The following is a 13,694-nucleotide window of genomic DNA, read 5'->3' as shown; positions in this document are numbered from 1 at the left end:
CCCTCCCGACAGCCAGATGGGCAGCAGCGCCAGGAGAGGAGGAGGAGGAGCAGTGGAAACAGGCCCCAGGGTACCCCCGGGCAGGGAGGGGAAGGGAAGAGAGGAACAGAGGGAGGAGAGAGGATGGCTGTATGGTACGGGAGCCCCACTAGCAGAGTGGAGAAGGCTGGACCCTTCTTCTTGAGCCAGGCAGGGGGACAGGGCTGCCTCGGGGCTTTGGAGCTGTGGGGAGTTCAGGGCACAGGCCATTGTGCTCAGCTGGCCTCTGCCTGGGAGCCAGCTCTTGGCGTGAAACCCTACCCAGTGCTGGCTCCTGCTCCTCTTTCTTTTTTCTTAATAAGGTCGAATCAGAGTGAGTCAGAGGAGCCAAGTTTCCTGTTAGGCTCTGTTTGAATAAACTCAGCTCTGAACATAGCTTGGGCCTCTGCACAAGCTCCTGGGGCCAGGATTGTAGCCCTGCCAGCCATCTCTGCTGAGACTGGAGACCTGGGGTCCTGGCCTGGCCCCCAGACACTCCCCCGGGAAGCCCGTTAAGCTCTCAGAGCTTCAAAGTCTTCAGCTATAACTTGGGAATAATAATACCTTTCTCGTGGTGTATTTGGGAGGATGAAATAAGAGGATTATGAAGAGTACCCAGCACAGTGCCAGGCATGTGGCCACTATTTTTTTTTCCTCCCTCTGGACTGATGAGAGAAGGGAGGGCTTCATCCCCCAGGGTGTTCCCCCTTCCCCATTTTCTCTGTCCCTTTCATCTTTTTCATCTGTCTTCTTGTACCCAGCCCAGGGCACACTCCTGGGGCCGGTCCTCTCCTCCTTTCTACTCCCTTCCTTGCCCTCCTTCTCTCTTCCAATCTGGGTCTCCCAAAGTGGCTGATTAGACCCTCTTGGATCTCTGAGCCCAGAAGAGCCTAGCTGGATCCCCCTCTGCACACACAGGACAAGGCCTTGACTGAGTAGCTAGAGGTGTCCTGACATCCTTTGATTGGAAGCAGCAGAGCCGGGGTCTGAGAGAGACCCCGGGCAGGCAGCAAAGGATGCAGAGCTGGGGTCAAATGAGGGCTTCGAGTCACCAGGCTGGGCTTGAGCCGTCTGGAGGTGAGGGGCGGGTGGCAGGCAGCTCCTCACCAGGCCCTGTTCCTAGGGGCTGGGTTCACACCCACAGTTTTAAGACCTAGCCCTGTGGTTGAGGCTTGTTGCCAGTCCCTGGCACTAGGAACCAGGCGCAAGGGTTCTTGGAGGGCTGGGGTATAGGGCTGCAAGAGCTTGTTGGTAGTGTGTGACTTTGTTAAGAATCTAATATGTTCTGGACGGGGCTGCTCCGCCCCTGAGCTTCCCATGGGACACAGCCAGTGTCTTTTGATCCTGTGCTGGAACTCTAGGCTCTGGAAAATCCGGAGGGAGTGAGGAGGCTTCAGACCCAACCAGCAGAGGGTTTGGGAAGCCGAGAAAGGATATGAGCCATGGGATGCCTTACTGCTTTGCAGAGGAAAGGACCAGGAGGCCCACTGTGGGTCAGAATGTTTCTATGGCTGAGGGGAAAGGATGAGGCAAACTCCGGGTGTCCCTGCCCTCTGTCCCCTACCTGGAATGGGGCTGGGCCTTATCCACCCACTGTGATCCCTGGCTGCTGAGCCTAGGCCCCTGACAAAGGCTCTTGATGGGGTTTGTGCAGACCTGGGGGTGGAAGCCCCAGCCCAGCTGGCAGTGAACTGTGCAGGCCCCTGCTGCTGCTTCTAGAAATTGGGCCGAGGAAGTGCTGAGTGAGGAGGCCTGGCAAGCTGGCATAGAATGCGCTGACTCTGCAGCAAGAGGACCACCAAGTGACCACTGCCAGCTGGGCCCTGCGCCCACCCCTCCCCTGCAGCCACATCTGGTGCAGTGGTGGGGGAGGCAGGGGGGCTTCGGAGGTCCCCAGAGCCAAGGCAGCCGTGGAGGGCCCCGCAGAAGGGGCCCTTTGGTTTGGAAGTGCCTCTCTTCAGGGCTGGAACTCTGGAGAAGCCCGGAAATGGGGGAGGTGAGGTCAGAGCCTTTTGGAAGGACAAATGGGGAGGTGGGGCAGGGCAAGGGAAGGAGCCCACCCTTCTAGGACCCAGGGGAATTCAGTGGCTCTGGCCACCTCCCACTCTGCTTTTCCTCCTATCATTCTGGGGCTCCCTCCTCCTTGGTTCCCCAGGGAATTGGAAATACCAGAGCTGATACTGCGGATCTGGTCATCCAGGCAAAGCTCTGTGAGGCAGGAAGCCTCCTCGATCCCTGGATCCCCTTGGCCTCCAGTCCAGCCAGCTTCTCCACTTCCAGACTTTCTCCTAGTCCTGAGGGGTGGGCAGGGCTCTGGGTGTGGCTGCATGGTAACATTCCCTGTCCACGTCCCATCCCCCGCCCCCCCCCCCCCACGCCACCGGCCCCCACTCCATCCCAGGGTCCAGAGCTGGCATGGTCAGGGAATGTCATGATCACAGGGATGGAGAAGGGGTCTCCTGCCAGAGGCCTTCCTTGGGTGGAAGGATTTTGCTGAAGTTGTTGGTTGGGGCCTGCTGGGTAGGACAGCCCCTGGTGTCAAGATTCACGTTGGGGTGGCTCTCAGCCAGCATGCAGTGGGGAGGAGGAGGTCACAGAGTCCCCTCTCCAAAGGAGAGAACTGGCAAGACCAAGCAGGAGGCCAGTCCCTTGGGCTGCAGCCTGGCAAACCCTGGAGAACTGGCAGGGAAACTGAGGCAGGAGCCCAGGGGTTCTAATAGCAGCCTGGCAAGGCTAAGGGAAGATCCTCCTGGAGTAGGAAATGGCAACCCACTCCAGGGTTCTTCCCGGGGAAATCCCATGGACTGAGGAGCCTGGTGCTACAGTCCGTGGAGTCCCAAAGAGTTGAACATGACTTTGTGACTAAGCCAGGCTAAGGGAAAGCTCTTTTCTCTCTCTGCTTTTGTTTTCCTGCCTCTATATCTTTAACTTCTATTTGGTCTTTCTGGGTTTCTTTATCTTTTATTTTCTTCCTTTTTTCAGAGTATGCCTTTTTTCCCTCCTTCATTCCTTTTCTCTGTCCCCCTGCATTTCAGTGGCTTGCAGTCTCTACTCATTGTTTCTATTCTTTTTTATCTCCCTCACTCCGCCTCACCTATCTCTCTGAATTATTCCTTCACGAGTCCACTCGTTCAGTCACCATGCCCCCTGGGTGCCTTCTGAATGGGAGCCCTGTGTTGGCTGGGGGATCCCCAAAGAGCTCACACTCTAGTGGGAGCGACACACGTAAGCAGACAAGGACAGAGCGGCTAGTCCTGAGTAGAGGTGCGTCTTTAGGCTGACTCTCTGACCTTTGAGTCACCCAATGAACATTAGTTGAATAAATGGATGAATGGTGAATTTCTATGTTCTTTGACTGTTTTCTGTTGTAATGTTCATCTGCTTAGTATTGATTTATAAGATGTAGTATATATAGCATCTTTTCGTTTATCACTGTTTTTGTCATGTAGTGTGCAAGTAAGTTTGAAGTTTGTCATTGGCATCTGTAGTTTTTATGCTTTCCTGATATATTGAAGTGCTTCAGTTTTAAGCTGTCATATTATTTGATTTTTCTGTTATGATCTCAGACTTTATTGTTATATGACCTTTGCCTTCACCAAGAATGCATACATTTTCAATTAAATTTCACGATTTTATAATTTAACTTCACCTTTATATTTTACTCTGTTTTATTTTTGTATCTGGTGAGAGGTAAGGAAACAACTTTAAAACAAATTAAGCCACTGTCTCTATATGAATGATAAATTAATCCATAAGTGAATTCCTCGTGATCTGAAAGGCCATTTTATCACATACTGAATAGTTTTCTGTTTGACTGTGCATTCTATTCTGTACCGTTGACTTATCAGATCATTTTTACATTGAGATCACCTTATTTTAATAGTTGTAACTTTTAAATAATGGTTATTAACTGAACATACAAATCTCATTTATTTATTTATTGGCCATGGCTTGTAGAATGCAGTATCTTAGTTTCCTGACCAGGGATTGAACCAGTATCCCCTGTAATGGAAGCACGGGTATTTTAACCACTGGACTGCCAAAAATTATTCTTAGTGCTTGTCATTTAGGTGAACTCTAGATTTTTTTTTTCCAAGTTAAATACAAAGCAAAATGTCCTTTTGAAAATTGGAATTGTATTAAATTTATAGATTGATGTAATGGTAAATAACTTCTTTGCAACACTGAGTGTTTCCATTCAGGAAAATGGTATATCTTTCTATTATTAAGGTCTTTTTAAATTGTTGTTCTACAATAAAGTTTTATAGATGAATATATATTTGTGGTGCATCTTTTATGAAACATGGCAATGACATCTGTAGTTGGCAGCTTCTGAAATGGTTCTCAATGATCCTTGGTAGTCACTCCTTTGTATAATCCCCACCCTTTATGTGTGGATTGGACCTAATGACTTGCTTCAAGTGACTAGAATGTGGAAGAAAGGGATAGGATGTTACTTCTGAGATTAGATTGTGAAAAATTGTGACTTCTGTCTTGCTGGAGATCTCTTTCTCTCTTAGGCTCTCTCACTTGCCTTCTCTAATAAAACCAGCTTCTATGTTTCGAGCTGCCTTATGGGAAGCCCATGTGGCAAGGAACTGAGACCCTCAGCCCAACAGCCATGGGAGTGAGCATACCTACTTGAACCTTCAGATGAGACCGCAGCCTTGGCTAACTGCTTGATTATAGCTTTGTGAGGGACTCAGAGGCAGTCAACTCAGCTCAGCCACCCCACAGATTCCCGGCCCACAGAAACTTGAGATCATAAATTCTGTTGTTTTAAACCACTATGCTTTGGGGGTAATTTGTTATGCAGCAATGGATAACTAATGCAGCATCTTTACTTATTTAATTTTTGCTTAATGTTTTCCAGTAAGTTATCAGGAAGTAGAAAAACATGTTAACTTTTCTATAGTTATTTTATAACTGGCTAGTTTACTAAACTCTTCTATTCTGATAATTTTGTATTCCTTTTCCTAGTTTTTCTGGGTCCTATTTGCAAATAATTATAATTTAATCTTATTTTTTTCTAATTGCAATGGCTAGAATTTTTATATTTAGTGTTGAATAACAAGACAGTAGAAATCTTTATCTTCTTCACATATTTGATGAGAATGCTTTTTGTATTTCACAGATTTGGTGTTGGCTGTGGGTTTGAGAGCTAGTATTTTTTACCATGTGAAACAAATATACTTCCATCTCTAGTTCACTAGAGTTTTTTTGAAAGAAAATTAGGAACGGATACTGAGATTTACCAAATATCTATTCGGTGTGTAAAATGATTTTTTTTCTCCTTTGACCTATTGCTGTAGTTAATCAGTTTCTTGCACTTTTGATATAGCATTATCTGTGCATTCCAGGCGTGTTTACTCATGGTGTATTCTTTTCATAGTTCTAGATACTTTCACTGTAAGTATCTTTGCCAAGACATCTTTGCCACAAACATTTGATCACATAACTAAGCTGGCCATAAGACAATTTTGCCATAAAAGTTTAAGAGGAACATTAAGAAGGACAGAAACATGAAGAATGAATAATGAAATATAAAAGACTTTATTTTAAAATACAAGATATTTGAATACATTTAAAATATGTGTTCAGTTCAGTTCAGTTCAGTCGCTCAGTCGTGTCCGACTCTCCGCGACCCCATGAATCACAGCACGCCAGGCCTCCCTGTCCATCACCAACTCCCAGAGTACACTCAAACTCATGTCCACAGAGTCGGTGATGCCATCCAGCCATCTCATTCTCCGTCGTCCCCTTCTCCTCCCGCCCCCAACCTTTCCCAGCATCAGAGTCTTTTCCAGCGAGTCAACTCGTCGCATGAAGTGGCCAAAGTATTGCAGTTTCAGCTTTAGCATCAGTCCCTCCAATGAACATCCAGGATTGATCTCCTCTAGAATGGACTGGTTGGATCTCCTTGCAGTATAAGGGACTCTCAAGAGTCTTCTCCAACACCACAGTTCAAAAGCATCAATTCTTCGGCAATCAGCTTTCTTCACAGTCCAACTCTCACATCCATACATGACCACTGGAAAAACTATTGCCTTGACTAGACGGATCTTGGTTGGCAAAGTAATGTCTCTGCTTTTTAATATACTATCAAGGTTGGTCATAACTTTCCTTCCAAGGAGCAAACGTCTTTTAATTTCATGGCTGCAATCAGCATCCGCAGTGATTTTGGAGCCCAAAAAACTAAAGTCTGACACTGTTTCCACTGTTTTTCCATCTATTTCCCATTAAGTGATGGGACCAGATGCCATGATCTTCGTTTTCTGAATGTTGAGCTTCAAGCCAACCTTTTCACTCTCCTCTTTCACTTTCATCAAGAGGCTTTTGAGTTCCTCCTCACTTTCTGCCATAAGGGTGGTGTCATCTGCATATCTGAGGTTATTGATATTTCTCCGGGCAATCTTGATTCCAGCTTGTGCTTCTTCCAGCCCAGCGTTCCTCATGATGTACTCTGCATATAAGTTAAATAAGCAAGGTGACAATATACAACCTTGACGTACACCTTTTCCTATTTGGAACCAGTCTGTTGTTCCATGTCCAGTTCTGACTGTTGCTTCCTGACCTGCATACAGGTTTCTCAAGAGGCAGGTCAGGTGGTCTGGGATTCCCATCTCTTTCAGAATGTTCCACAGTTTATTGTGATCCACACAGTCAAAGGCTTTGGCATAGTCAATGAAGCAGAAATAGATGTTTTTCTGAAACTCTCTTGCTTTCTCCAAGATCCAACGGATGTTGGCAATTTGATCTCTGGTGCCTCTGCCTTTTCTAAAACCTGCTTGAACATCTGGGAGTTCACGGTTTACATACTGCTGAAATCTGGCTTGGAGAATTTTGAGCATGACTTTGCTAGCGTGTGAATGTAGATTCATAGAAATACTACACAAAGAACTGATTTCATTTTGTGGATTGGGCCTGTTTGCGCCTGTCTTCCGGGTCTTCCATTCGTAGTGTTTTATGCGTTTACTTGTTGACTTGTCTTCTCAGTTGACATCACTCTTTTTCTTTCAGGCTAAAATTTCTTCCTTCACTGGATGAGGTATCTGTTCCTAAATCCTGGGATGTGTATTTATACCTGAGCTCTGTAGTGAGCTGTGAAGGCCTCTATACTGTCATTAGCTCTTGGTGTAATGTCACCTGTCCATTGATTGTCACTCTAGATGTGTGTGGGAAGAGTGGGCTCAACTGTGCCTGGAAGGCCTCTTTCTCCTCCAGTGTAGTGTGTTTCAAAATAAGAAACCAACTCTTGGGGCAAATCATTGTCTTCAGTCAGCTCCATAAAGCCATCAATAACGTTGCTAACTGGAAGAAATGCTAACACACTTCAACCAGCGGAAACCAAGCTGTCAAACCCCAAACTGTCAACCAGTTATTTGATCTTTCTCATAAAATTGCCTCACAGCCCTTTAGTTCCAGGGCAAAAATGTTTGCAGCAAAAAACGCTTTCGGCGAAGATTTCTGTGGCAAAGATGCTTACGGTGAAGACTCTGGACACATTCTTTTAGTATGCTGTTGGACTGGGTTTGGACTTTAATCTGATTGAATCTTTGTTGGGACTTTACGTCTGTGTGAAAGAGACTAGCGAGTGACTCACTCGTGCGTTGTTTTCCTTTGTGCCATTGCTCAGCTTTCAGTGTCAGGGTTATTCCAGCTTTATAGAAAGAGCTGGGAAGTGTGCGAGTCAGGGTCCTGGCAGGAAACGTTCTCCCCACTGCCAAATGGTTTAAACAGAGAGTCTTTATTATTATTATTATTAGTTTTTACTTTTAAAATATTTATTTATTTGGCTGCCCCGGGTCTTAGCTGTGACACTCGGGATCTTCGACCCTCGTTGCAGCATGCGTTAGTTGCAGCTTGTGAGATCTAGTTCCCCCACCAGGGGTCAAACCTGGGCCCCCTGCATCAGGAATGCAGAGTCTTAGCTACTGGACCACTGGAGAAGCCCCTAAATAGACGTTCATGAAGGGAGTCCCTGTAGAAGTGTGGATAAGGTGAAGGGGACAAACGAAGGACAGTGAGGCACCCAGAGGCTAGTACCGATGAGGAGACACCACCAGTCCCCAGGGCTGGCTGCAGGGACGAGGGCGGAGCCTGGAGCTGACACCTGGGAGAATAGGTCCAGGCAAGTGCTGAGGTTGGAGGCACTGCTACCACCGGAGCGGTTTGTGGGGTCAACCCCCTGGGGCTTGGGGCCAGACAGGCAAGGATGTGGTTTCTGCTGCGGTTTCTGTCTCGTGATCAGACTCTGACGGAGACTAACATAATCATATGCCTGACAGGGTTTTAATATTCACTTCCACATCTATGCAAAAACTTCCCCGTACTGATTTTTGTTGTTTGCTATGATCTTGCTCTGTCCATGGGGATTCTCTAGGCAGGAATACCAGAGCGGGTTACCATGCCCTCCTCCAGGGGATCTTCCCAACCCAGGGTTTGAACCCAGGTCTCCCACATTGCAGGTGGATTCTTTACCATCTGAGCCACCAGGAAAGCCCAATGAAGATTAAGGTTTAGGTTCTTGATGTCTCATTCCATGAGAGATAAAGTGATAGGTAAGAAGTGGATTTATTTAGAGAGAAACACACTTCACAGACAGGCTGTGGACCATCTCATGAGGAGAGAGGGGCCTCAAAATATGGTATAGGTAGCTTTTATGATGGAGAGGGCAATGGCACCCCGCTCCAGTACTCTTGCCTGGAAAGTCCCATGGATGGGGAGCCTGGTAGGCTGCAGTCTGTGGGGTCGCTGGGAGTCGGACATGACTGAGCAACTTCACTTTCTCTTTTCCTTTCATGCATTGGAGAAGGAAATGGCAGCCCACTCCAGTGTTCTTGCCTGGAAAATCCCAGGGACGGGGGAGCCTGGTGGGCTGCCGTCTATGGGGTCGCACAGAGTCGGACATGACTGAAGTGACTTAGCAGCAGCAGCAGCATGATCTTGCTTATTCTGATTCATCGCTGCCTGCTAAGAGTGCATCCCTGAATATTTTCCCCCATGAAACATTACACATGGCACAAATCCTAAGTTCTGGAGTACAGGCAAGTTTCTTTCAGTTGTCTTCAGGCATGAGCGCCCCTGGCAGATGGTGGGAATTTTAGGTCACAGCTGCAATCTCACAAAATTCTGTAGAAGTGTGGTTTCCAAAGTGTGTTCCATAGAGCACCCATCTTTCCACGAGGTCAGTGGAAAAGGGTTTCATTGCTAAATAAACTTGGAAAACTGTGCTCGCTAATATTACTGATTTCACAAATGCTTTCCAAGCCCTGAGAAAGCCTCAGTATAGGATCTTGCCGCACTTCATTCTGCATCTCCCAAGTCAGTTTTATGGCAGACGCTTTTTTCTCCAGCATAACTGGGACACGGGACCCTTTGCCGCAGTGGTACGGTGCTTGCACCTGGACACCTCTCCTCAAGCAACACAATATGAAGAAACTGTATAAAAATAAAATAACTGCATGCATATGCAGTTGGGACAAATTCTGGACAAAAGATACAAAGAGACCAAAAACCCAACTGCCATTTTTGAAGAACCTGGAGCAAAACCAGTGTGTCAGGAGGAAAAATAGGGTACTGCGCATGCCCGCTGCACTCAGCATCATCAAAGGAGTGGGTAAAACACCTAAGCCACGCCTCTGGCCTGACCCCTGGACACATCCCTACCCTCATTCTGTATAAGGAACAAATTGCCACCCTGATTTATGGAGCAAGCGAACAAGGGAAACTTGCTTGTTCTTGATCTCACTTGTTGCAGCAAGGGCCCCAATAAAGCTTTGTCTGAATTTCTTGTCTGGCCTCTAGTCAATTTCTGTTGATTGGGGAAGGCCAAGAATCCTGGTTGGTAACATAAGTCCTTCTCAACATTTCATGGAATGGAATTGCTGCCGGAATGTTACAGACATTTCTGCCGTCTCCCCCTCTGTGCGGCTGCTTGTTAAGATTTCTTTGTTGTTGTTCAGTTGCTAAGTTGTGTCCAACTCCTTGTGATCCCAGGGACTGTAGCCCGCCAGGCTCCATGACGTTCTTCAGGCAAGAATACTGGAGTTGGTTGCCATTTCCTTCCCTGGGGGATCTTCTTGACCCAGGGATCGAATCTGTGTCATGCTGAACTGTGTCACCTGCATTGACAGGCAGATTCTTTACTGCTGAGCCACCAGGGAAGCACCATAGAATTATTTCTTTATCCTTAAAATGGACAAAATCCTGCATGGTATTTCTAAGTTTTTTTTAAAAAATTATTTGACTTAGATCAAAAGGAACCTTTTAAATGTTTAAGCTCAGGCTTCCCATCAGGAGTGTCATCTCCTTTTTTGATTCTTGCTTTTGTTTCATTTGCTCAGTTTCTTCTTTGGACCTGTATGTCTACTGTGGTCTCCCCCTTTGTTTTTATTCCTTTGGGCTTTTCCTCAGCCTTCTCAGAGGACTTAGGTCTGTCTCCACATTTACAGATTCAATCTTCTGTAGTTTCGATTCTGCCCATTACCATCATAATGCAATTCTAAATCTGCTGCTGCCTTTGTAGTTTCTTTACAGACTTTTCTTTTCTTTCTGTCTGTCTCTCTCCTATATGGTTTGCCTATGACTTCCACCTGCCTCTCAGCCAGCAGCCATCTCATTTCATTCTTCCCATTTGTATTTCAGCTGTCCTTTCTTAGAGTTTGTGTTTTGATTACATGAAATGCATACAAAGCAGATGTGATCCGAAAGTTATTTGTGTATCTGTGATAAATCAGCTTCAAAGGAATGGTTTGTCTTTGCCCTTTGAAGAACTTGTTCTTTCCCTTCATGATACAGAATCTTTTCAAAGATTCTGTGTTTGCAAGCATATGTGTGTGCATGTGGGTGTGTGTTTGCTTTTACTCCTCCTTAAAAAAATGAGTGTTTTGTTAAATCTTATTATTTTCCCCCAAACAAGAGGGGAAGAATTGGATTCTTTTTAGCTCACCATTCACCTGGATATTTTTCCAGGTCCTGTTATCTTTTAGGCTGAAGAACTGGTTAATGCCAACTCATGTCACCAACTGGCTGTGAACACAAATTATCTTTGTCATTATGTGCCCCCACTCATCTCCAGAGTTGACTTGCAGGTCTCACTAGCTGTAGGGTGTGTGTGTGTGTGTGTATCTATTTGTCCTGTTCTTTCTCTACTCAAGTAGAGCCTTCCAAGGGCTATTACCAACTCAGGGATCTAGTTAGGGGGAAGGAGTGGGACTCGGCAGTGACCCAGTGGGGAATCTTGCATCTGCACCAGGGGCCAGTGATATGCCAGGCTTCTCCACTAGGTAATTGATGCAGCCTTGACAAGGCTTGAACTCACCCTGTCAAGGAAGAGGAAACGTGGTATCAGGGAGAAACTGATTCAGGGAGGAGCTTCCTCCCAGTTATACACTTGACCTAGCAACCACATGCACCCCAAAGCCTTCCAGTCAGCTCCTCCCAAATGCTATTGATCCACAGCCCCGAAAGAGCTTCTGAATGACATATTCTTGGCAAGCTCCACGTCCCACCACCTGCTCTCCAATTCAGGGGCAGTTGACAAACACTGCCAGGATCTCATCTACTTATTAATCCTGAAGGAAGCTTACCTTTCTCAGAAACTGGTGTTGTGAACCCCTTGAGGGGCCTCACTTCAATCCTGATGGTGCGTGTTTTCTGCACATCCCCAGCGTTCCTGCCATAGAAATGTGCTTTCCCTGGCTTCCAGGCTGACTCAGGGCTTGCCCTTATTTATTTATTTTTAATTAAAAAAAAATTTGAGGGGGCTTCCCTGGTGGTCCAGGGGTTAAGAATCTGCCTTCCAGATAGTATGGAGATTCCTTTATTTTTATTTATATATATTTTTTTGATAATCAACTCCCAAAATTTATGCTTATTTTTTCTATTTCCATCAAATTTCTGACATAGTTAACATAAGCAGGAAAATCTTTTTTAGTGAACTGAGCAACTGAAGACTCGAGTGAAGCCTCAAAGGTCTTGAAGAACTCTGCTGCTGCTAAGTCACTTCAGTCGTGTCCGACTCTGTGTGACCCCACAGACGGAAGCCCACCAGGCTCCCCCGTCCCTGGGATTCTCCAGGCAAGAACACTGGAGTGGGTTGCCATTTCCTTCTCCAATGTGTGAAAGTGAAAAGGGAAAGTGAAGTCGCTCAGTCGTGTCCGACCCTTAGCGACCCCACGGACTGCAGCCTACCAGGCTCCTCCATCCATGGGATTTTCTAGGCAAGAGTACTGGAGTGGCTTGCCATTGCCTTCTCCGCTTGAAGAACTCTAGCAAGTCACATATATCCCATGTTGCTTTTGGTTTCCCACCTCTTCTTTGCTTCAAATCCCCAGGCAAGTTTCTTCTTTTTTCGTGCAGCCTGTGAATTTTCAGCCTCCTTTTTGGCTTTCACAAAGTTGTGGCAGGCAATAGCTTTGGCAATTTTTACACCAAGTCGTGATCACGCGAAGAACGTACACTCATTTCAGAAGATTTGAAAGCACAGCAGAGCATCACGGTGGGGCTGACTCACCTCTCGAGTAGCTAGCTGGTTGCTGAGTTCCTCGGCCTTCTCAATGTTCCACTCTTCCACAGCTTGGTCTATCCTCTTTTCAAGTCCCGACTTTTCAACTTTTTTCCTTTTAACAGGGGGGTCAAATCTCTCATTGACTCCAAAATACTGGGTAAGCTCCTTCCACTGGGTTTCACTCGAAGACTGTTCACTATGAGATTCTTCTTCATTCTTCAATTTACCTTTTCTGGAGCGTTTTCTTTTTTTCTTTTCAGATCTAGAAGCTGAAGTTTTCTGTTCAGAATGCTTTTTATGCAATTCTTGAAATTTATTCTGACCCTGGCAGAGACACGCAGGCACGGACTTCAATAAGAACATGAGAGAAAACCTACATTCCACATATTTAAGGGAATTCCAGAGGGACGCTCTTCACATGCATTTATATTTGCCTCTGCTTCAGTGTCTGGTCCATCTGTAGGCACATCTACGATCTCTGTCTTTTTAAAGGTCCCATCTTCTTTATCCTCTTGTAAGTTAAGTTCAGAGCTCTCTAATGTGGTATCATCATCAGAATTCAATTCAACATCACTTTCATTTAGGCCAGGAGGTAGGAGCCCACTCCACATCTTTTCTTGCCGACTCTCAAATCAACTGCAGCTCGTTTCCGGGTACGGCAACTGTAAACAAGAGCCCGTGTCCCGGGTCGAAAGCCTTCTCATCCCGTCTCACTCCGGCCGGGGTGGGACGGAGAGCCCCTCTCCCACCAACAGGACGGGGACTCAGCCGCGACGCCGCGTCAGAGCAAAGCGGAGGCCAGTTTGGCCGACGCTCCCACGGCCCGGTCAGAGGCTTTGCGGGCCTGACCAAAGGCTTTACGGGTTTGGCCGAGAGGCTGTGAGGCCGCCAGCGCTTGCTCTCTCGCTCCCGGCACCCTGTCTTCCCTGGGTCCGTCTCCCCGGAGCACAAGAACCAGCCTCGCAATCAGCCGCACTTAGCTGCCCCTGGAGATTCCTTTAAAACTAGGAATAAAACCACCATATGATCCAGCAGTCCCAATCCTAGGTATATACCCTGAGGAAACCAAAACTGAAAAAGACACATGTACCCCAATGTTCATTGCAGCACTCTTTACAATAGCTCGAACATGGAAGCAACCTAGATGTCCATCCACAGATGACTA

General features: G+C 46.6%; 1 pseudogene; it reads right to left on the bottom strand.

The window, feature by feature from the left end:
• Positions 1-12,296: 12,296 nt before the first annotated feature.
• LOC129550129 (protein FAM204A-like) lies at positions 12,297-13,334 on the bottom strand (annotated as a pseudogene).
• Between the last annotated feature and the right edge of the window lie 360 nt (positions 13,335-13,694).

Source organism: Moschus berezovskii, chromosome 21 (assembly GCF_049115385.1).
Source record: "Moschus berezovskii isolate FMDL1 chromosome 21, NW_MosBer_1.0, whole genome shotgun sequence".
NCBI lineage: Eukaryota > Metazoa > Chordata > Mammalia > Artiodactyla > Moschidae > Moschus > Moschus berezovskii.
The sequence above is the reverse complement of the archived record's forward strand: the minus strand, read 5'-3'. Positions and strand labels throughout refer to the sequence as shown.